Source organism: Lepidochelys kempii, chromosome 5, assembly GCF_965140285.1.
Source record: "Lepidochelys kempii isolate rLepKem1 chromosome 5, rLepKem1.hap1, whole genome shotgun sequence".
Lineage (NCBI taxonomy): Eukaryota > Metazoa > Chordata > Testudines > Cheloniidae > Lepidochelys > Lepidochelys kempii.
Window position 1 is genome coordinate 72,931,306 of NC_136384.1, and position 25,098 is coordinate 72,956,403.

General features: G+C 44.1%; 1 long non-coding RNA gene across 1 annotated transcript in view; it reads right to left on the minus strand.

The window, feature by feature from the left end:
* Positions 1 to 2,769: 2,769 nt before the first annotated feature.
* The window catches only part of LOC140911512 (uncharacterized), a 101,723-nt gene continuing 79,394 nt past the window's right edge, over positions 2,770 to 25,098 (minus strand). Inside the window, exons 2-3 of the long non-coding RNA XR_012159003.1 lie at positions 19,966 to 20,043; positions 2,770 to 3,442 (exon numbers count right to left, since the gene is read on the minus strand). This is a non-coding gene — a long non-coding RNA (uncharacterized LOC140911512). The remainder of the gene's footprint in view (positions 3,443 to 19,965; positions 20,044 to 25,098) is intronic.

Genomic DNA, 25,098 nt, shown 5'->3' on the forward strand with positions numbered 1-25,098 from the left:
ATTATCACTACAAAAGGTTCCGCCCCCCACTCTCCTGCTGGTAATAGCTCACCTTAAGTGATCACTCTGGTTACAGTGTATATGGTAACACTCATTGTTTCATGTTCTCTATGTATATAAATCTCCCCACTGTATTTTCCACTGAATGCATCCGATGAAGTGAGCTGTAGCTCACGAAAGCTTATGCTCAAATAAATTTGTTAGTCTCTAAGGTGCCACAAGTCCTTCTTTTCTTTAGTGTAAGGTGGTGTCAGCAAGAGCCAGAGTTGACCATCTGTAATCAACCAATATTCATTTGATGCAATGCTAATAGGTTGAGGGAAAACGATGAAACAAACTAACCATAGTAGAACATCAGTGAATTAAAACACCACAATTATTCTCTTCTTACATATTTGTATACAAATTGTGCAAATACACTGTTCTTTATACATAAACCTTTTTTATTCTTGTCTTTTCATAAAACATTTTAGTACAAGAAAATGGATGCTTCATTAAGTTTCAACACTTAATTTCTCTAATCCTAAAAAATGTTTTAGAGGCAAATTATAAGAATGAAAATAGAAAAACAAATCCATTACCTCTGTAACACCAGACTGAATCAGGAGAGATACTGTAATAACTGTAAAGACAAATACACTACCAATGTCTTGCAAATGTAGAGGAACATATTTAAAGCAAAAGGCTTGTCTGCAGCGACAAACTATAGTACTTGTGACTTGGGTAATTTTCTCCCAAGATCTTCTGATGTTCTGTTTAAAAATTGTTGTTTGGGTGGGAAATGGGGGAAGAATGGGCAGCTTTCAAATTTTCAGACATATATTTTCAGAATTGCAGCTTTCAAGCAGATGGATCAAATCTTCAAAATTTGATTTATTTGCTGGCACGCTTTAAAAAAAAATCACTTGCTTATGCAAATTTCCATGTGAAAAATCCATTGCATGCACTAATCCAGTCCAAATGGATTTTGTGCTGGCTATTCGCACATGTCTGTGATATAGCTGAAAACTGCATGTACAAATAATCACATGTGCACAGCTAGAAGTTGGGCTGGGATCCCTCTACAAATCTGCTTCACACCGGGTCACATGTAAACCTGTTCAAAATGTAAATTTAACTCATGAGACTCACCTGACATTTGGGCTCTATTACAAATTCAAAGCAGAGGCCAGGTTGACTAGAGTTTACAAACTTTAAGAGCAAGCCTCTGTCCAGTTTTGAACTATCCTTGGCTAATGTTTCGTAAAATTCATGGTTTTGATGTGTGAAGTTAATGAGTTTAACTTTGAGTTTCAGGTTTGAAAGAACTCAAAAAGTCAGAGTAAAATCCAGGGAGCAAATCTGTGCAAGTAACTGTGGACTAAAACCTTAAAATTTTTCACCAGTTTCATCATAATGCTTCCAATCACATACAGTACGAGTGTAAAAGAGATGGAAACAATCATAATGAATGACATATCAACCCTTCCTATGTTATCTTGTTACTCACTCAACATTGTAAACCTTTTCAGAAATTGTGAACCTCGTTTCTCCATATTCCCATACTTCTTATGAATATGTTTGGATTTTATTAGCAGCAAAGCAGAGAAGATGTAAGAGGGACATTGTACAATCTTAATACTGCAAATGCATACACGTGTTATGGAGCACAGGAGAGGGGAGACATGCACATAGACCTTTCCCTGATGCTGTATGTAAAGGCAAACAGGTAAAGTTATCTAGTCTTCCTTACTGGTTTTGGAAGCATTATTTTGTTCTAATTCTATTCTGGGATTTTTCAAAAGCACCCATCTATATCTTTTAGGCTCCTAAATACCTTTGAAAATCTGGCCATAGGGCCTCAAACTAGCAAAGAATTTAAACATGTTTGTAACTTTAAGCATTTGATTAATTTCACGGAAATCAATGGGCCAACTTAAATGTTATACATGCTTAATGTTACTTTGCTGGACCAGGTCCTAGCACTTGTGGTTGTTTGGGGGGCGTATTTTGGGGTGTCGTGGTTTTTGTTGTGTTGTTTCTTTGTACTGTCTGTAAGCTTTTCTTTTAAAAAAAAATTGTCCCAGTCCTTTTTGAATCATTCAGTTGTGTCTGGGGAGTATTTTCTTTGTCCAGTTTTCAATATAAAGCTAAGGAACATGACCCCAAGAAAAGCTGTATGCATCTGTGATGCTGGTAGATCAGGTGCCAGCTCTTGCCAAGGCTGTAGGCCTCAGCTGGGCACTGACAGATTCACAGCTGGAAACCAGACCAGCTCACCTGTATGTTAGTATGGTTCAAGATAGGCGTTAGACTTGTGTCAAGGTTCCTTCCCCACTCTGAACTCTAGATGTGGGGACCTGCATGAAAAACCCCCGAAGCTTATTTTTACCAGCTTAGGTTAAAACTTCCCCAAGGTACAAACTATTTTACCTTTTGTCCCTGGACTTTATTGCTGCCACCACCAAGCATCTAACAAGGAAAGAGCCCACCTGGAAACGTCTTTCCCCCCAAACCCTACACCCCTTTCCTGGGAAAGGCTTGATAAACATCCTCACCAATTTGCATAGGTGAACACAGACCCAAACCCTTGGATCTTAAGAACAATGAAAAAGCAATCAGGTTCTTAAAAGAAGAATTTTAATTAAAGAAAAAGTAAAAGAATCACCTCTGTAAAATCAGGATGGTAAATACCTTACAGGGTAACCAGATTCAAAACATAGAGAACCCCTCTAGGCTAAACCTTAAGTTACAAAAAGGCACAAAAACAGGAATATATATTCCATTCAGCACAACTTATTTTATCAGCTATTTAAACAGAACAGAATCTATCGCATATCTAACCAGATTGCTTACTAACTCTTTACAGGAGTTCTGACCTGCATTCATGCTCTAGTCCTGGCAAAAGCAACACACAGCCAGAGAGAACCCTTTGTCCCCCACCAGCTTTGAAAGCATCTTGTCTCCTCATTGGTCATTTTGGTCAGGTGCCAGAGAGGTTGTCTTAGCTTCTTAACCCTTTACAGGTGAAAGGGTTTTTTCTCTGGCCAGGAGGGATTTAAAGGTGTTTACCCTTCTCTTTATATTTATGACAACTTGTAAGAATGTGTTTAGTGTTTACACTCTATAAAATACTTGTAAGTGGCTACATGCATTAATCTTACTTGTAATGTCTGTATTCCATGCTATAAGGTAATATGAAAGTTTTGCTTTATAATTGTAAAAATGCCTGCTTTGAACTCAGACAGGAGGAGAGGTTCCCCTGGCCCATCAAGGAGGATTACCAAGACTAAGTGGGCCATTGTGAAGCATCACAATACACAGTCTTTACTAATTGCCCCTACACAAGCTACATGCAGAAGGGCACATCCCCTCAGTTTGAATTCTGGAAGAGGGAAATAAAGATAGCTGACATGACGATTTTTTTCATTTCTTTGCTGTTTGAACTCTCATGGGGCTGCACCTAGGAAACAAAAGTAGAGATCCCTATGGTCAACCTGGGTTAGCCCTGAAACATTCAGTGGATAGATTACTACATCTCTGTCACCTTTTGGAACCATAGACTAATTCATTTGTACACATATGTTGCCTGCTTTAATCTGTAAATAACCCCCTCTCATTTCTTTTGCCTAGTTAATAATCCTTAATTAGTTTACTATATGATTGGCTACAAGTGTTGTCTTTGGTGTGAGATCTGAGGTCCAAATTGAGATGGGGTAAGTTACTGGTCTTTTGGTACTGGAAGCAACCTGAATATTTTGTGATCTTTAGTGTAAGTGACTATTTATCACTAAGTCTAGCTTGCCTGGGTGGCAAGACAGACTGGAGAGCCCAAGGGAACTGTCTGTGACTCCATGGTAAGACGGTTACAGTGCTTCAGGAGTTCATATTTGTTACTGAGTTGATGAAATCTAATGATAGAACATACCACCAGTTTGGGGTGTCTACCCTGCTTCAAAAAACAGTCTGCCCTGAGGTTGGCACTCATAGTCATGAGCCACTCCAGACAGCGTGACCGTATCCTCCATCTCACCCCCTCTACTTCACCTAATCTATTTAGGATCATGCATGTGAATGGTTTATTAATTAATTTTACAACAAGGTGAGCTCTCTCTCCTTTTTAAGTGTTTTGGTGGAGTCACCCAATTCAGTATAAAAGGCCCAATTCTTTTAAGAAAGGGACTGTGAAGAGACATGCTCTCACTCAGGTATGATGGAGATTAACAAGCTCCTCTGGGCCTGTTCCTCACTAACGAGATACACCTCCAAGGTTTGTTTGGCCTGGAGGAGGAGGGGCTTAAAAGTGGGGAATTCCCCATGGGAAGGGGTGGTCAACAGGAAAAAGGCTGCCCCAACAGATGCTTCTGGTACAGAGGTAGATCAGCAGAGGAGGAGACACCACTCCCGAAGCTGTTCTGGCTGATAGCAAGTGCCCTAGGAAGAGGGGGAGAAGGTAAACTCTACAAAGAGGCAATAGACTATAGGAGACTAAGCCCTTAGAGCTGAACATCCAGGGGATACATGAGAAACTGGTCCTCTTTCCAGAGAGATCCTCCACTCCCGCAAGGGGAAGGGAAGTAGAGTAGCTAACCCCCTTCCCTTGACTGGTTGCCCTCAGAGAGCATCCCGAAGGGCTGCTAACTGGGGGAGAAGAGAAAGTAAACAATGGACAGGGGACCTGGGGGAGGAGTGTCCAGGGAGCCCCTCCCTGACAGGCAGCCAAAGATCCATATACAGGAACACCTCACTTAAAGTCATCCCAGTTAATGTTGTTACGTTGCTGATCAATTAGGGAACATGCTCATTTAAAGTTGTGCAATGCTCCCTTCTAATGTCATTTGGCAGCCGCCTGCTTTGTCCACTGCTTGCAGGAAGAGCAGCCTGGTGGAGCTAGCTGGTGGGGGCTTGGAACTAGGGTGGGCCGGCAGCCCCCTGTCAGCTCTCTGCTCCCCTAAGTTCCCTGTGCAGCAACTGCCTAGCAGGCTACCGATTGCCTGCAGTTCAGCTGTCCCTCCCCCACTGCCATGTGCTGCTCCTGCCCTCTGCCTTGGAGCTGCTTCCTGAGTTTCCTGCTTGCTGTGTGTGGTGGTGGGGGGGGGGGTGGGCTAATGTCAGGGTGTCCCCCTGCACCCCGCTTACCCTATCTTCCATAGGGCAGGGGGGACACACAACAGGGCTCAGGATGGAGGGAGCTTCCTGGCAGCAGCTGCTGTCTCAGCTTGCTGATTAATTTAAAAAGGCAGTGTACTTAAAGGAGCAATACATCTCTCTCTCTCACACCAGGTGTGTGTCTCTGTCTGCCATGCTGTCTCCCATCCCTCCATTCGTGCTGCCTTGAAGAGTGTGAGGCTACATCTGGGGTGGGCAAACTGGCCCATGGGCCACATCCGGCCCGCAGGACCCTCTTGCCCAGCCCCTGAGGTCCTGGCCGGGGAGGACAGTCCCAGTCCCCTCCCCCGCTGTTCCCCTTCCCCCGCAGCGTCAGCACACCGTGCAGCCGACACAACGCTCTGGGCGGTTGGGCAGCGCAGTTGCAGAGCCGCAGCCTGACCCTGTGCTCTGGGTGGCACAACTGTAGCGCCGCCAGCCACCGGTGCTCCAGACAGTGCGGTAAGGGGCTGGGGGGGGGGTTGGATGGAGGGCAGGGGAGTTCGGGGGGTGGTGGTTGGAGTTGGGGTGTGGATAGGGGTAGGGGCGGTCAGAGGACGGGGAACAGAGGGGTTGGATGGGCCAGGGGTCCCGGAGGGCAGTCAGGAAGTGGATGGGGCAGCAGGGGGCAATCGGGGTGAAAGGTCCAGGGGTCGTCAGGGGACAGGGAGCAGGGGTGGTGGATGGGTCAGGAGTCCTGGGGGGGCATCAGGGAATGGGGGGGTTGGATGGGGCAGGAGTCCCAGGGGAGCTGTCGGGGGTGAGAAGCTGGGGGGGGGGTTAGGTAGGAGGTGGGGGCTGCGCCATGCCTGGCTATTTGGGGAGACACAGCCTCCCCTAACTGGCTCTCCATACAATTTTGGAAACTTGATGTGGCCCTCAGGCCAAAAAGTTTGCTAGCCCCTGGGTTACATTAACAACAATGAGTTAACTCTTGAGGGCTCAGCTAGGGTGACCAGATGTCCCAATTTTATAGTGACAGTCCCAATTTGGGGGTCTTTTTCTTATATAGACTCCTATTACCACCACCCCCCAGTCCCGATTTTTCACATTTTGCTGTTGTAGGCTCAGCCAATTGCTAGTTCATCATTTAGCGGTAAGGCATCCCCGGGGAAATATCCCACCCTCTGACTTCACCACCTCAACCAAGCTTCACAATCATCATTGCTGTGTACCAGTATTAAATTTTTTGTTTAAAACTTGTACTCTCTGTGTGTGTGTGTATATATATGTGTGTGTGTGTGTGTGTATGTATGTATATATATATAATGTAAGCAGAGTCAGGATGAGCTCTACCCTGACATCTGGTGGCGAGTCGTGGTGGGTTACGGAAAACAACTTCAAGGGCTGATCTCATTTGCATAGGCACACCCACCCCGCCTAGTTGGTCACTTTGGCTGCTATAGGAGCCCCAGTTTCTCTGTTGTTGGGGCAAGAAGAATAAACTGTTATCCTGATTATGTGAATCAAGGACAGTAGAACTGTCCTTGGCCTTTTGTTATGATGGAGGGACTCACCATCAACTAAGCAGCACTCGCTAGGCAAGGGTCATGGGTTCCAAAACCCAGTGAATTGAGAGAGGCTGGGGATAGGTATTAATACCTGGTGCTATGGGCCTCCTGGTGAGGGTCCTACATGCTAATTGTACCCTCTCCCCCCCCCCAGTGGAATATCTGAGCTAGTTTTGATTCCACTAGGAGTCTAGTTACAGGCTGCTGAGCTGAGTTCACTTTGGGCCAATGGTGTACCAGCACTAAGGCTCCCCTAGTACAAGCAGAAATTACTAACAGCTGAAATCACTGAGCGTTGTGTTTAGTGGTGGGGCCTGAAGAGAGATTGTGGAGCAGTTTGCGGGACGGCAGGAATGGCTCACGAGATGGCTGGTGGAGCAGAGCCCTACGAAGAGGTTGGGCAGTCAGCTTTGGACCACATAAGGTGCCCCTTAAACCCCCCCCCGCCCCATTTCCACCCAGGTTGGGAGGTAAAATTCTACAGATAAACTTTTGAACTCTGGGGCTGCACTGACCAGGGACAGAGACTTTTGGGTTGTTGGCTGCTGGACTCAAGAACCAAAGGGAAATGACATGGCCCAGTTTGCTTGGGATGGGTTTTGGCTTATGGGTTGTGTTATGAATTCTGTTGGTGGTGTTTCCCTAACACAATGCCACATTGTTTCTCTCTGTTATTAAAAGGCTTTTGCTACACCCAGACTCTGTGCTTCTGAGAGGGGAAGTATTGCCTCTTAGAGGCGCGTAGCAGGGGTGGTATATATTTGTCCCAGGTCACTGGGTGGGGGCTCGAGTCAGTTTTGCATTGTGTTATTGGAATGAAACCCCTAGATACTGAACCCGGCCCTTGTTGCTGCCAACTCTGATGGGCAGAAGGGTTACATATCTATAGTGGAAAATTACCGGTACAATTATGATGGGTCCCGCGCTTCCTCTTCTTGGGGGTGGGGGATAGGGTGGTTCAGGGCACAGTTCCCTGCTCCTGAACTAGGGTATCTACTGTCCCACCACTAACCCAGAGAAGGGTAGTGGAGAGGGAGGGACCCGGGCCCCCCCTTTTACTCCGGGTCCTAGGGACAGTGGTAAACCACTTGAACTAGTGCTTCCTTCCCCTGCTACTTCCCTCTCCTTCTTTTCAGCTTGTGGGGCTTCCTGCCTTTTCTCTCTCTCTCTTCACAAGCTGGGTGTCTCTTTACCTAGGGTCTTGATCTTCTAGCCAGCCATGGCACTGCTCCAACTCCTTTTCCTGGCTGATTGAAGCAGGAGGATTTTATCAGGTGACTAGCTTCAGGTGCTCTAAGTGGCTTCAGGTGCTTTTAATTAATCTATAGAAACCTTTCTTCCCTCTACAGGGAATAAGTTTTCTCCTCATCTTGGGACTTGCATATCTCTCCTATATCACTCTCCTGCTGCCTTCTGGCCATGCTGTATCACAATATATAATATAGTCTTTTGTCTGGTGAAAAAAATGTCCCTGGAACCTAACTCCCCCACCCCCATTTACCTTAATTCTTATGGGGAAATTGGATTTGCTTAACATTGTTTCTCTTCAAGGCGCATTTTTCAGGAACGTAACTACAACGTTAAGGAAGGAGTTACTGTACAAGTATGCATAATGTGTGCTACATTTTCATGCATAATTCCTTAGAGGTTGTAATATGTATTCTTCCCTAATTTTTCTAAAATATGCTGCTGTTACAGAATGGCTAATGTGTTCCAACTCAGAGGTGTTACAACCCAGATGGAGTTGTATTTCAGTAGTATGATTCTATGTATATACAATTTACGAAGTTCTTTTGACTCCTTAAGGGTGATAAGGACTAAAACTGTACATAATATTTTATTGTGAAAATGTAACTTGATAACTAACCTGCAATTTGCCAAGTTCCAGAGGGAAACTAAACAAAGCTGAGAACAAAATGTTTGGAAGTGACACAGCAAATTAACGTACCCTCTGATATGCAACATCTACAGCCTTTGCTGTTTTCTTTTATGCAGGGCAGAATTCAAAGGCTCTCCATGAGGTAAGAGAAGAGAGAGAGTGTGTTTTTGTAGATTGAGACAAGACCAATGAAAGCAGAAAGTACAAACAGCCCCTTTTAAAGAATTGTTTGATGTCCCCTAATTATAAATCAGGGTTTTCTGATTCTAATTCTGTGCTATCCATTGAATACATTATATCTCCCATTTGAACAGCATGGGATAAATCCTGAGGTCCTGATTTGGTGTTCACTCTGCCCTTACTCAGGCAAAATCCCATGGATGTTAAGATTTGGCCCATTTTTTTTATATTCTGTGTTAGGTGCACATTTATTTCAGTGTTTGGAGTAGTAGTACAAATCTGGACTCTGAAGAATGTGCACAGAATGGCATGCTGCAGAGTTTTGTTTTGTTTTTATTATTAAAAGGTCAGTACATTCCTATTTTTTTTCCTGTTTTTATATTTCTCTAATTTGAATACCTTTTTTGGAGAATGAGCCACTTAGCTGTCTTGCTGGTGAAGCAGAAATGGAAAACTGCACCTACTTTTGGGATCTGATTTGGCTCTTAGTTCTTGCTTTGCTATAATAGACATGCATCAGCTATGCAGTAACTCTATCACAAAACAGATATGCTGTATCTGCAAAATTCTTCTATCTAGATGTTCAGACCTAGAGCTGTATTGTTTAGCATTAGGGAAAGAGAAGCAAAACAAAGGGGAGAGAGGTGGGAACTGGATATCTGCTAATGTGAAACCATAGGTTAAAACAGATTTCCTTGTTGGGGTTAGATACAGTTTGTAAATTCCTATGTTTGAGCAATAATATGGTATGAAATAGTAGAAGAGAAATTAATCATTAATAAAAATATATAGAGAGATGAAGACTGACACCTCTGTTTTAGGGTCCAAACCTGAATACCTTACAAAGGGCTAGATTGTGTCTTTTTAAACACAACCCTGAGACACCCCACTGAGGTGCCATTGCTGTAGTGCATCCCTCTTGTGTTCGGGGTAGAAATAACCCACTACTGACCTTTAACAGGACACAGCATCCAACTAGCTCCACTGACCGGGTGTGTAGGAGCCAAGGATCCACTCCCCTCCTGCCCACGGGCTGGTGATAGGAGCTGTAGGAGGGAAGGGAGCTCTTCTCTTCCATACTCAGCCAGGAGCCATGATATGGACAGGTCTATCTTGGCCACATGCAGAGGTCTGAGTGGAGGCTTAAGCCCTTTTCTACACATCCACCTGGCGCATAAGGTGAAAGCACAATCTAGCTTTGATTCCTTACTCAGGCAAAAGATCCATTGGCTTCAGTGGGCATCTTGCTTCATGATTAGACCTTTAGGGACCAATCCTCCAAACATACATGGATGTTTGTACCTTTTGTGAGTAGTGCCACTAATGTGAAATGTCCCATAATAGAACTATTCTTATGAATAAAGTTACACATGTGCTTAAGATGTTTTCAAGACTGGGGACTTGAACATGCCAGGCGATGGATAGATATGTACAGGACACTGTACAGTCTAATGCATCCTTTGATAAAATATCAAAATGTAATGGCCTTTATTCAAGTCCTTGGGACTCATCTTTAAAGGTGCCAAGGGATTTATTGTGATTTAACCAAGTTCTGCTCTACTGGAGTTCTTTTATTGCTTCTAAAAATAGGTATTCTGAGGAAGTTCAATCACTTAATAAAAAGCAGAAACTATTAAAATGATCCAAACTGAGAAAGGTAACACCGAGAATAGAAAATAAATAAAAAGACGTGAAATACTATTTCAAATTGATTTCATTTAAATCTAAAGTGGGGACGGAAAGCCTCACAACAAAACTTGGATAGTGAAATGAGGCCAGTTTCTCATTACCAAAGTTCTTGAAGTGTTCCAGGCAAGTCGCTTTAGCAAAATTATATTTGGACATGAATGAGGCCATTTCATAGAATCATAGTATATCAGGGTTGGAAGGGACCCCAGAAGGTCATCTAGTCCAACCCCCTGCTCAAAGCAGGACCAATTCCCAGTTAAATCATCCCAGCCAGGGCTTTGTCAAGCCTGACCTTAAAAACCTCTAAGGAAGGAGATTCTACCACCTCCCTAGGTAACGCATTCCAGTGTTTCACCACCCTCTTAGTGAAAAAGTTTTTCCTAATATAAAGTTTTTCACATAAACCTTAGGGTCTTAGGTAGGACCTATGAAATATCTGAAAGCTCTTTACTAGGATAAGTACAATAAAAATTTTAGAGGCTTTCTGAATAATCTTACAGAATTGCTATGATTCTCTATTGAATTCTGTAGCACTTAAAAAAAAATTAAATTATTAGATTCTATAGGACTTCTCCATGAGGGTGTTAGACAAATAAGTAGGATGCCTGTTCTAGTTTTAACAACCAAAATGAGGCATATGGTGAATACACAGCAGGCCAAAACTTGGGTGTCTTAAACTTAGCTTCCTAAATCCATTATAGGTAACAAGTGGCTTCACTTTTCAGTGGTACTGAGCACCCACGACTACCAATGAGAACTATGGATTCTCAACACCTCAACAAATAAGGCCACTTTGTAAGTTATCCAACCAACCTCTCAGACGTTAGCTATAAACACTAAACCAGGGATTAATATTGTGGTTTACAATATTTTTGACCAAAAATACTGGCCAGTCTTAAAGTCAATTCAGAGGTGAAGTATAACTTATGCTCAGTTAAACTCTCTTAGGGCTTTTCAACATGTGAAACAATTATAACCATAATTATTCCACTATAGCTACTCTGGTCAATTTCCCTGTGAAGACAAGCCGCCCAGTGTGCTACTTATACCTAAGCTAGCGTCTTCTGGCTCACTGAGGTATATGTTGCTCCAATTCACACTCCCGAGGACACTGAAAGAAAAAGTGTGTGTTTTACTGTTAGTTTCTCCTCTCCAGCCAACCCTGTTTGTCTGTTCTGCACCCATTGCATGTCTTTTCATAAACCCAACATTTTAACTCTCTGGGGCAGCAAGTCTTTTTGCTACATGTACTAGGCACTGCACAAACAATGGGGCCGATAGATGCTACTACAATTAAAATTATTTGTAAGAAGCTCCAAGAGGTAAATGGGGAAGAGAGGGTCTAAGTTATTGTAGATCAGAATTATCCACCACCTTTGAATTTTATCCTGTGAATTAGAGGGAATGTGGAGGGAACCTAAGTTGGCATAACTTGCCTACTGAGGGGACTGGAAGAAAGAGTACAGTATATTATGATTTCCTCTAGACTTTCTTAGCCAAGCTTAGACAGATTGCTGAATAGGGCCCATGAAAAGCACAAGTGCTTATCTGTATTCTGTCTGCACACCCACAAACAGAAAAACCAGAGAGCAAAATACGGTATAAATCCTGTAGGGGCAAAGGGTGTGTGTGTGTGTGTGTGTTTGTTTCTGATTAAGTGCAGTCACCTGTCAGTATTTTGTAAGTGATGCTTGTAGATCTTTGAAAGAGTTGAATTTGTTTCCAAGTTTTGTTTTCAAGAGTGTTTTGCCTCTGGAAAGGAGATTTGGGGGTCTAGATAGCTTATATAAAAAGATTATAAACATACCTTTGCGATTTTTCTTTTAATATAGTATTTTTTTACCGTTAAAGTTTCCAGAAAGTAGAGAAGAGCAATTATTCATGGAATACACAGACTCTGAAATATCATCCTTCATTTGAATTTAATCTTTGACATTTCCCTTTTGAAACAGACTGCAGCTGGATATTAACAACATGTGTTGGCAGAGGTCTGCAATAATTAATATGTAGCAGAGAAAATGCTAACAAAACAAAAAAGGAACAGATTGCAAATATAAAATCTGAAAGTGTCTTTGATATGACTCTTGATGACTTCACCTGCTTATAGGCAGAAGTGGATCCACATTAACCCTGGTAGGGGAAAGAATTGTCACTTGATTTGTCTTAACGTGTTACTTCACGTACTGTTGCAAAACCTTTGTGAAGTGCTTTGAGATCTACAAAGGCTAAATGTTATCTTTATTACCCCAACATTGATGCATATTAAACCAATGGATAAATAAAACTTGTACTTGATTAAGGACCTAATAGTTCTCTATGCCACATGATTACATTTGCAGGGTGGAGGAAGATGGTATAGAGCTTATTCCCTGTTTCCTTCCTAACATACCCATGTAGTAGTAGGGCTCTTGAACAGAAGGATGACAGGAGAGGGGCGATTTAGCATACTCATTGATACTTCATGGCTTCAAGGGTCTATGGCCTGTCAGTTTGGCTGTATGGTTACACCTTTGGTCTACCTATACGTATGGTGGCTACACTGACTAGAAGGGGGTGCACATTGTTCCCCTTCTAAGCAGCAGTACGATGCATACCAGAGAGTATTCTCCTAGGCTGCCCTGCACTTGCAGGAAGGCTACTGGATTCTTCATTAAGTCACCAGCCTTCACTTGCTCACCCCCATTTTTGTACCTCATGTAAGTAAGGGCAGTGGTTTGCTTTGAGACTGTAATAGAAAAAAGAAGTTTCTAAATTTGAGGTTGTCAACTATGTAGCTGTTCAGACAGATAACACAAACTTCAGCAGAATGCAACCTGTCTGGTTTCATGTGTCCTGCTAAAGTGTGGACAGCGGATCTCACAATTCACAGGAACAAAATGCTGTTTCATTAGATTATTAGGGCACAGTCCAAAGTCTAGTGGAGTCTTTCCACTGACTTCAATGGGATTTGGATCAGGCTCAAAATTTGTATCATTTTATATATGACTCCTAACAGGCAAATCCAAGGACCTAGCCAAATACTGAATTGGGCATTTGAGTATCTTGCTGGGTACGAATTCTCTCTTCTAGGGCATGGATCAGCTCTACATGTTCTCAGCTGGGTCTACATTAGCTTAATGGCTGAATTAGCCTCTGTAGTCCAAGCATGCTTCTAATATGGCAGGGGAGGGGTAAAACCTGTGCAGCAGCTTCTTCCCTGAGCCCACCCTCGGCTCCTTCCCTTTCATACTGCTAGGTAGGGGCTGCCATGGAGCTGTGTTTTGCTTAACATAAGGCTTTGTAGCCCCTGCACAGCCTCCAAATCCAGCTCCAATAGAACCATACCAGAGGCATCTCTGCTAGCCTCAGAGAGGGGGAAAGATTTGCCCTTAAATACAAGTGATTCCCAGTTACAAATATCTACCTACAACAGCTTGACTTCTATTGATGTGCTTGAGAAACAAATAATGGACATGACTTGTTTCATGCTAATGGGAGAATTTGGGTCATTCCAGCTAGAATCGTAGATTGTAGGTCTGGAAGAGATTTCAAGAGGTCATAAAGTCCAGCCCCCTTCACTGAGTCAGAACCAAGTCAATTTAAACTATCCCTGACAGTCTAAGTCTACTCAGACTACCCCTGACAGGTTGTCTGCCTGTTGTTAAAAACCTCCAATGATGAGGATTCCATAGCCACCCTTTGAAGCTTATTCCGGAATTTAACTAACCTTATTAGTTACAAAGCTTTTCCTAATATCTAATCTAAAACTCCCTTGCTACAGATTAAGCCGATTACTTCTTGTTCTACCTTCAGTAGATATGGAGAACAATTGATCACCATCCTCTTTATAACAGCCCATAACCAGCGATGAGCTGCCAAAATCTTAACCGGTTCCCTCCTCACCCCACGAGGGGGTCATGGCCCGTGCCCACCCTGCAGGACCCCCCTCCCCTGTCCCCCGACTGCCCCCAGAACCGGGCAGGAGGGTCTCGTGGGCCACTGTAATGGGTGCTCGCCCCACCCCTAAGAGCCAGAGGGACCTGCCGGGGGGCAAGGTGAGGAGTCCTGGCAGTGCTTACCTGGGGTGGCTCCTGGAAAGCTTTCAGCAGGTCCCTCTGGCTCCTAGGGGTGGGGTAGCATAGCTAGGAGGGGAGCAGGGGGAGCGGCCGAATCAGCTGTTCACATGGGAACTCTGGTCGGGAGGAGGCTGAGAAGCAGGCAGCAGCTTTGCGCTCAGGCCCAGGGAGGCAGAGGTGAGCTGGGGTGGGGAGCGGTTCCCCTGCGCCCCCCCCCGGGTTACCTGCTGCGGCACGGACGGCTCTTCTCGTGCTCCCCCCCAGCTCTAGCTCACCTCCGCTCCCACATCCTTATTCTTGAGCCTGAGCGCGAAGCTGCCGCTTGCTTCTCAGCCCCCCCAGGCTTCCTGCGCAAACAGCTGATTTGCAGGAAGTGGGGAGGGAGCGGAGCGGAGGTGAGGTGAGTTGGGGCCGGGCGTGGGGTGGGGCAGGGAGCTGCCGGTGGATGCTCTGCACCCACCATATTTTCCCTGTGGGTGCTTCAGCCCTGGAGCACCCACGGAGTCGGCGCCTAAGGCGCCACTTTTGGCCGGTTGTTAAATTTAGAAGCCCTTTTAGAACCGGTTGTCCCTCGCGACAACCGGTTCTAAAAGGGCTTCTAAATTTAACAACCGGCCAAAAGTGCCCATCACTGCCCATAACATATCTGAAGACTATTATTGGGTCCCCCTTCAGTCATCTTTTCTCAAGACTGAATATGCCCCTATTTTTTTAACCTATCCTCATAGGTCAGGTTTTCTAAATCTTTTATCTTGTTCTTGTTTTTTGTTGTTCCTCTCTTCCAGATTCTCAGCAATTTATTCACATCTATCCTTAAGTGTGGTACACAGAACTTCAGCCAGGGCCTCACTAGAACCCTGTAGAGGTGAACAATTGCCTCCTGTTACATGCAACATTCCTGTTAATACACCTCAGAATTATATTAGCCTTTTTTGCACCTGCATCCCATTGTGAACTCTCATTCAATTTGTGATCTACTATAACCTACAGATCCTCTTCAGCAGTACTACCACAAGTTCTACCTTGTTGTTCCCCATTTTGTAGCTGAGCTTTTCATTTTTCCTTCCTAGGTGCAGTACTTTTCACGTGTCTTCATTCAATTTCATCTTGTTGATTTCAAACCAAATCTCTAATTTATCAAGGTCATTTTTCATTCTAATCTTGTCCTCCAAACTGCTTGAACCCCTCCTCCACAAATTTTACAAGCATACTCTCCACTCCGTTGTCCAAGTCATTAATGAAAACATTGACTAGTACTGGACACAGGACTAACCCCTGCAGGACCCCACTAGACATGTCCTCCCAGTCTGACAGCAAACAGCTGAGAACTAGTCTTTCTGACTCTATAAATGTCCTCTCTGGAATCTGAAGGTAGGGCAGGGATGTTAGGTGAGTACCTGAAGATTAAATAAAAGGATAGCAAAAAAAGAAGGAACAATGAAAAGAGGGGAGGGGAGAAGTGGTGTAGCTATCCCTTGGTAATGAGAGGATTAAGATGGATACCCTGTAAAACCTCCCAGGAAAAAATGAATTGCTCCACTGTTTCTTGTGAGGTGCTAAGTGTTGAGGAGCTCTCTGCTTCCATTCCCAAAAAGAGGCAGGATATCCGTCTACCCAGTGGTATGGGCGAGCTTTTAAAGACGCTGTTGCTGCTGAGACTTCATTTTTGAGATAATGGGAATAAGTCTTCACATAAGCCTACCAGATAGGTTGGCTGACGGGGTAAGGGAGAAGTTTAGAGCTTGAGCTGCTGTGCCCAAGAGAAGGTGAGGGAATGGGGGGAGGTAGCTTTGTATGTGTATTTGAGATACCAGAGAAATCTTACCTTGCGCTGTTCTGTTTGTTCAGAACGACAGTACGAACCAGGAAAGTATTTTAATCTTTGAACACTTAACTGGGTTGGGCCATATGTTTTTATGTGGCTGGCCTAAAAAAGTCCCTCTATTGAAGCACCCTCATCCGGACCCATCAAATTTGGACTAAAACTCCCATACTAAAAGGAGTACCAACTCCTCCCCCCACAAGAGAGAAATTAATAACTTATTGTAACTACAACCAGTATGTGGGGCGGATACCTGTCCACTAGCAAACTGAACTGAGATCACCAACTCACTTCACATACTGCAGGTCAATGTCAGTAACTAACAACTTTCTATCACACTTGTCCTGGGCTGGATTTGAACAAATGACTTGGACACACAAAGTTCAAGAGATCCCCTTTACCAAATGTCTAAGACAGTGTTTCTCAACTGGAAGAACCAGGGAATTGTAAGGGGTTAAATTTTATTGCAATATAAAGCAAAGAAAATATCATTTAGCCCACACACCCCATTACCTTTCAAGATCACAGCTGTGTATGAAAAAACTAAGGCCTGATATCTGAACGGACCTATAAAATGTCATGAATTAATGTTGAATTAATGCTGATGTTAGTTTTGAGACTAAATAAGGTAACTTTGTTTGCAGTGCTTATAGCCGCAAAGTGATCTGAAAAGCAGATTTTTCTGACCTTCAAATGAATAATACAATGCTAATAAAACTATAATCCTTAATAAATAAATGGCCTTATTATCCACAGTAATTAAGAATTCATCTCTAAGCTCTTAACTTTATCCATTTTGCCTTTGTAATTATTCTGTGTGCTTTGAGTTGGTAAGATTTCTATGCTTCTCATTTTTGGAAGAGTTTTGGAGTTAGGGAATTACTCTAATACAAACACATTTCCCTGTGGAGATACAAATATAACAAGCATTTTTTTTCATGTCGGAAGTACTTCTCAGCTTTCCCAGTGCAGTGAGAGCAAAGAAACGGAGTGTGAATGCTGAGTGACACAAACTGGATGATGAGTGCTGACCTTTTCTGCAATGACTTATGCCATATTGATGGGGCCATTGAAGTGTTTGGAGCATTTGTAAATCATCACTAGGTTTGGCTCCAAGAAGGAGCACATGTACTGTTGAACTGCTGTAACAGGAAACTGGATAGTAATTGATAAAACTAATGGCAGCCCAAGGTAAAATAAGCATCTATTCAGTCAGCACTCAAGCACATGCTTAGCTTTAAGCATGCTTTGCTGAAACAGGGCTAGAACTGTTTGATTTAAAGCTTAATATCATTGGCTGCAATATATACTCATATTACCCTGCACCATGACCCACAGAAATGTTAAGTGACTGCAGAATATACCTGTTGTTTCACTGGAATATCAAATGAGCTCACAATATTGAAAAACCTTGGTTTTATTATGACTCAGATCTATAGAACTCATATATTGCTGCAGTTTCTTTTCTAAGGGGATGACATCCTTTTGGCCTCTCTGTGACTGCAGAAAGGCCAGAATGCAGCAGATTGCAATGGTTCCACTAACATAGGGGAGATGGACACTGAAAATGCTGCATAAAGTGATGTAGAATCTACCTGTGTGCTGCCAAGCTCTGCACTGGCATTGCACACAGGAGAGGGGTGTGTGTGTGGTGTCATGTGAGTAGGTCAGGGAAGTGATGGAGCAGTGGCCATTGGGTCCATGAATTACATCCACTAGACACAAATGCTGCAGGGTAGAGGGCAACTGTAGTAGATGGGCTGCAGCAGAATTGTCTACCTCTGTGCCAAGTTTCTATTTTAATTCACCGTACAGAGCCTGTTTACTTGAGCTTTCTACAGCGGTGTGACTTTCACCTTTCAACATTGTTTTCAGCTTCTGACTCAGCTCCCGTAGGCTAACATGGAGAACATATAGGAGTGAGCAATGCCACGTGGCTCACGTGGGGGGGGGGGGAGGGGGCGTGGAATAGGGTTTATTTTTCCTTCAAATAAAATGCAGGCTATTATTGTATGTTTTTGTTTTTTGTTTAGTTTTTCTCTCTTCTTCCTTCCACCCACCTCCGACCAAAAATGTTTGGCAATGCAAAGACAGGGCAAACAATGATAGTTTCACAAAGATGTTGGTGGGTGGCAGATGGGGAAAGACCTGTTTCTGAGTGCACAATCTGTAAATTGCTAGCTCTTGCTTTCTTTTCCTGGAAGTGCAAATTCCTTTCATCCCAACTGGTAAAGCAGGCTCAAAAGCGAGAGAGATCGACCCATAACCACAACCTTTGTAAAGTTTCTTTGGGGAAAACAAAATTCTTTGTACTGCTAAAATTGACACTGCCACTTTACACAAGTAAAATTATGAGCATAACACATGAAATGAAAACTGAACTATCCTGCTTTAGCCTTAGCTCCAATACGTATTATAATGTCCTGTAAAGAAACCAACTATGCTCCTGGTGAAGATTTAGGTAGTTACAAGTAGATGTCTGGTCAACGGAAATGTCCAAGAAATGTGTTGTTTCTTTAAAAGGGCTCAATCCTGCATGGTGCTGAGCAATCTGGCCTCAATCCAGCAAAGCACTTAAGCACACAATTAGCTTTCAACAGTACTAAGGTGCTTAAAACCTAATTAAGTGCTTTGCTGGATCCAAGCCAGAGTACTCTGCACATCCAGGATGGAGCCCATAATGGTGTAAAAGGTTCAGAGAAGTCCTAAACTCTAAAGTGGGATGAAAAAGCATGACTGGTACTGGCAAATCCTTGGAAGAACCGATCACAAAAATGGTATGTTGTGCTGTGTAATGCTGTGGACATTGTGGCTCCCTTGTACATGCTCATAATTTACTGCTGTGGAACTCCAACCATATGAGCCTATTGCAGAAGTTATATATATATGTGTGTGTGTGTGTGTGTGTGTGTAGAGAGAGAGAGAGAGAGTGGTAAACCCAGGACAAACAGCTACAAAGGGGGAGGGTAGTAATTAGTCCCAGGGGGTTAAAAGGCCCCTCCCTATCCACTGAGGAGAGATAACCAAGGGGCAATAAGGTTCAGCTGGAAAGGGGGTTGCTAGGGAACCACTTAGGTTCAGCTGACTCCAACTACTTGAGGCCTTTTTAAACCCTCCCCTGGGTGGAAGGAGGGGGGGAGTGAGGGGAGCAGTTTGTAGCAAGACACCAGACCCTCCCAGTAGGGAGGCTGCACTCCCTACCCAGAAGGGAAGGAAAACAAGCACAAGGGACTGACTCAGGAGAGGAGTAGCAGGACCAGGACCCTGTGCCACCTATAAGGATTTGCCTTGTCCAAGGCTAAAAAGGACTGAGCCTGCTGAGGCAAACAAGGTATTTTGCCACTATATATATATATATATATATATTCATGCCTTGGTCCAAACTTTTGTTTCTAAATTTCTTGCACTAGTAACTTTATAGCTTAACCCAGTCAAAGGCACATTTGGTCACAAATGGCAAACATCAGTTGGTATTTATTCACCCCTATCTCACATTGTTTTGTGCCTTAACATCTCAGTGGGTGCAGGGATAAAGGACTGGTGGACAAGGAAGAGGTGTTGAAATCCTCTGTGATTCTGGTGCTTGAGAATTTTTTTTTTTTTGCTTTTACTCACCCCTTATGCCACAATCCTGTAATTAAACTGTACCTATAAACTACTTAAAAAATAAAAAAGACAAAAGGTTTCTGAAAAACTATTTACCCAATGCTCTCCCTCCACTAAAGCAACGCTATAGCCATTCTTCAGGCACCAGGATTCTGTGCTGCTTCAGTCTTCCACCTAAGAAGATAAAACAGAGATAGAAACTTGCCATCTACAGGAAGGGATTGTGGGGGCATAGTTCAACTTGGAAAGAGGGAGGAGGAAGGCAGGCTGGGGAATGGGCTAGAGCCATGCTGATCATGAGTGTCTGTCCCTGGCTTCTTGACATACATAAAATGTCCTTTAACTACTCAGCAGCAGAGGTTTCTTGTGACTCCACAATGAATCAGTCATTACGTTCAGAGACATATAGGCAATGTCAAAATTAGTCCAGATACTTAGCTACAAAAATACATTTAGAAACACCTTGGATAACTGTTATACCAAGCCTTTGTAGAAGGATTACTTGCTGTGTAAAATGACAGGTCTCAGAGTAGCAGCCGTGTTAGTCTGTATCCGCAAAAAGAAAAGGAGTACTTGAGGCACCTTAGGGACTAACCAATTTATTTGAGCATAAGCTTTCGTGAGCTACAGCTCACTTCATCGGATGCATGCAGTAGAAAATACAGTGGGGAGATTTTATATACACAGAGAACGTGCAACAATGGGTGTTACCATACACACTGTAACCAGAGTGATCAGGTAAGCTGAGCTATTACCGGCGGAGGGGGGTGAAACCTTTTGTAGTGATAATCAGGGTGGGCCATTTCCAGCAGTTGACAAGAACGTGTGAGGAACAGTTCTTGGGAGACAGACCAGTCCTTGCTTACAGACAGCCCCCCGAGCTGAAGCAAATACTCACCAGCAACCACACAACAAAACACTAACCCAGGTACCTATCCTTGCAACAAAGCCTGTTGCCAACTGTGCCCACATATCTATTCAGGGGACACCATCATAGGGCCTAATCACATCAGCCACACTATCAGAGGCTTGTTCACCTCCACATCTACCAATGTGATGTATGCTGCCATGTGCCAGCAATGCTCCTCTGCCATGTACATTAGCCAAACTGGACAGTCTCTACATAAAAGAATAAATGGACACAAATCAGACGTCAAGAATTTTAACATTCAAAAACCAGTTGGAGAACACTTCAATCTCTTTGGTCACTCAATTACAGACCTAGAAGTGGCAATTCTTCATTTAAAAAAAAAAAAAAAATTCAAAAACAGACTCCAATGAGAGACTGCTGAATTGGAATTAATTTGCAAACTGGATACAATTAACTTAGGCTTGAATAAAGACTGGGAATGGATGGGTCATTACACAAAGTAAAACTATTTTCCCCATTCCACCACACCCCCCCCCCACCCCCGTTCCTCAGATGTTCTTGTCAACTGCTGGAAATGGCCCATCCCTCTCCCCCCCCCACCCCACCCCCCCGCTGGTAATAGCTCACCTTACCTGATCACTCTTGTTACAGTCTGTATGGTAACACCCATTGTTTCATGTTCTCTGTGTATATAAAATCTCCCAACTGTATTTTCCACTGCATGCATCCGATGAAGTGAGCTGTAGCTCACGAAAGCTTATGCTCAAATAAATTTGTTAGTCTCTAAGGTGCCACAAGTCCTCCTTTTCTTTTTGCTGTGTACAGGTTTTTCAGGGCCATTATTTAATTGTGAACTGTTTGCTTTTGGGTTAGTCACTCACCCAGTAAAAAGTCTTATGTTCACCCAACCACACATGTCTGTATGTGTTTGTGCACATATAGGTACAAATACATCTATAGACAGGAAACAATTGGAAAGAAATCTCCCATGATCCACAGGATTCAGAAATAATACTGACAGTACCTGGTTTCATTCTCTCATTGCTAGAGGGGCTCAGCCTTTTGGCCACTAGACTTTGTTTTCATGAGTTTTAGCTGCTGGACTGAGTATTTTACCTCCGAATGGTATGTTGAGACTTATGCCCCGTCTCCATCCTTCTTTTCTTGACTGACACTGTATTGTGGGCAGCAGATGGTGTAAATGGCCCACAATACATTAGTTAAATTAATTGCTGACTTTCTTGGCACTGTACCTTTGGCACCAATAGCTGGTCAGGGAAAATGACAGCACTTGAAACTGATAGAGACTGAACTTTTCTGGGCTGGTTTTTGGTGACATGAGGGCATTTGTGGGATTGATGTCGGAGTCTGTGTTGGAGTGGGAATGACTTACCTCTCCACATTGTTGACACTATGCCCTGGAACTCCTGTTCAGTTGCTCTTAGAATGAGATATTGTAATCATGGATTCCTCTTATACTTTTTCTTCCTTTCCACTACAGTTAGGAGCTAGGGTCTTCCTACCATTTCCCCTCTCTTTCTTTCATCTCTCCTGATCCCCAGTGCAGGATGTCTGTGTCCAGGGGAAGGAGGTATGGCTGAGAGCCTACACTAAGAAAGACCCTGTTTTCCTGACCCCACTAAGCCTGGACTGATGGGGAAACCATGGTCGATGTAGAACTAATATTGTCACCACAGACCTCTTCAGAGATTATTTTTTCATATGCATTGTAACCAATAACACTGAGCAGAGCAGCAGTGGTATTGATAGTAGGATGCCCTTCTACTTCAGGCTTCTCAATGAACTACAAGGAGCAGTATAGCCTGTAAGGCCAGGCCCCAAAGAAAAGGCTCTGATTTCTCTTTTTTTCAGTATATCTTACTGTGGTGCACTAGCCTATAAGAGTGAGCTCTGGAGATAATCCTTCACCAAGATACAGAACGCACAGAGTGGGGTCGGGGTGGCTGTGAAATTACATTGTGTTTATACTACTTCTGTAAAGTTCCAGTTTGGCTGCATTATGGAGGCCATAAGCAAAAGAAGTGTCTATCCTGGGCACAATGAGGGAATTCAAACTCTAACATACGCACAGTCTCTCTCAGTTTCATAGCTGGTCCCACACACTCTCGCAAGGCCTGCAGGAGTGAAGAGGAGGGGGAAGGTTCAGCCTGATATTCATGAAATTGGAGAAAGAGATTGTTGGATTAGTAAAAATACATAAATTAATGCAATTTGCATTTCACCATTTTCCATGAAAACCAAAGGTAGACTTTTTCAGGCACAGAACTGCTGTTTTGCTACAAAAAGCTGCTTTCACTGTAGAAAGAAGGAAATTTCAATTAGTAATGTCCATGTTAAGCATGTCTTGTATTCAGTGGTTTACAGCTCCTGGCTCTTAAAATGGCAGCATATGGTGGTAGCTCTGCATTTTTTTTTTTTTAATGACCTGCTGCATCAGACCCCAGCCTATGATATGGCATAATTGTCACGGAGTCCCTGGGCGATGCTCTGGAACTGCTCCCCATGAAGCCAGTCAGGACTCTGGGGCAGTCGCCTTTCTGTGAGCAGCCTGTCTTCAGGACACACAGCTCACACAGCTTCCACCTTCCTAGGTCTGACCTCGGAGCATTCAGCATCCTCTGCCCCTCCGTGCGCTTCCCCCCCAGCGAGTCCGCTCAGGTGGGGCTCCTGCGGAAGCCAGAGGGTCCTGCACCCCAACTTCGCAGTCAGACGTGACTCTCAGCCAGCCAGTAAAACAGAAGGTTTATTAGACGACAGGAACATGGTCTAAAATAGAGCTTGCAGGTGCAGAGAACGGGACCCCTCAGCTGGGTCCATTTTGGGGGGCAGTGAGCCAGACAACCACGTCTGCACTTCACTCCATGTCCCAGCCAGCCCCAAACTGAAAACCCCCTCCAGCCCCTCCTCCTCTGGGCTTTGTTCCTTTCCCGGGCCAGGTGGTCACCTGATTCCTTTGTTCTCCAACCCTTCAGCTCTCACCTTGCAGGGGGGGAAGGGCCCAGGCCATCAGTTGCCAGGAAACAGGGTGTTGGCCATTCTCTGTGTCCAGACTCCTGCACACACATGCCCTCTAGGGCTCTGCAATGATCATACACTCTTACTCCACCCCCTAGATACTTAAGAACTGCCTAGGGGAAACTGAGGCACCCCCACACTATTCAGAGGAAACATTAAGAACAGTCCCACTTCGTCACAATAATAGAAAGTAATCATAGAATATCAGGGTTGGAAGAGACTTCAGGAGGTCATCTAGTTCAATCCCCTGCTCAAAGCTGGACCAACACCAGCTAAATCATCCCAGCCAAGGCTTTGTCAAGCTGGGCCTTGAAAACCTCTCCTGCTGGAGATTCCACTATCTCCCTAGGTAACCCATTCCAGTGCTTCACCACCCTCCTAGTGAAATAGTGTTTCCTAATATCCAGACCTCCCCAACTACGACTTGAGACCATTGCTTCTTGTTCTGTCATCTGTCACCACTGAGAACAGCCTAGCTCCATCCTCTTTGGAACCCCCCTTCAGGTAATTGAAGGCTGCTATCAAATCCCCCCCTCACTCTTCTCTTCTGCAGACTAATAGCCCCAGTTCCCTCAGCCTCTCCTCGTAAGTCATGTGCCCCAGGCCCCTAATAATTTTTGTTGCCCTCCATTGGACTCTCTCCAATTTGTCCACATCTCTTCTGTAGCGGAGGGACCAAAACTGGATGCAATACTCCAGGTGTGGCTTCACCAGTGCCGAATAGAAGGGAATAATAACTTCCCTCAATCTGCTGGCAATGCTCCTACTAATACAGCCCAATATGCCATTGGCCTTCTTGGAAACAAGGGCACACTTCTGACTCATATCCAGCTTCTCATCCACTATAATCCCCAGGTCCTTTTCTGCAGAACGGCTGCTTAGCCAGTCAGTCCCCAGCCTGTAGCAGTGCATGGGATTCTTCCTTTCTAAATGCAGAACTCTGCACTTGTCCTTGTTGAACCTCATCAGATTTCTTTTGGCCCAATCCTCCAATTTGTCTAGGTCACTCTGGACCCTATCCCTACCCTCCATCATATATACCTCTCCCCCAGTTTAGTGTCATCTGCAAACTTGCAGAGGGTGCAATTAATCTCATCATCCAGATCATTGATAAAGATGTTGAACAAAACTGGCCTCACGACTGACCCCTAGGCCACTCCGCTTGATACCGGCTGCCAACTAGACATTGAGCCGTTGATCACTACCATTGAGCCCGACAATCTAGCCAGCTTTCTATCCAACTTGTAGTCCATTCATCCAGTCCCTACTTTTTTAACTTGCTGGCAAGAATACTTATCAAAAGCTTTGCTAAAGTCAAGATA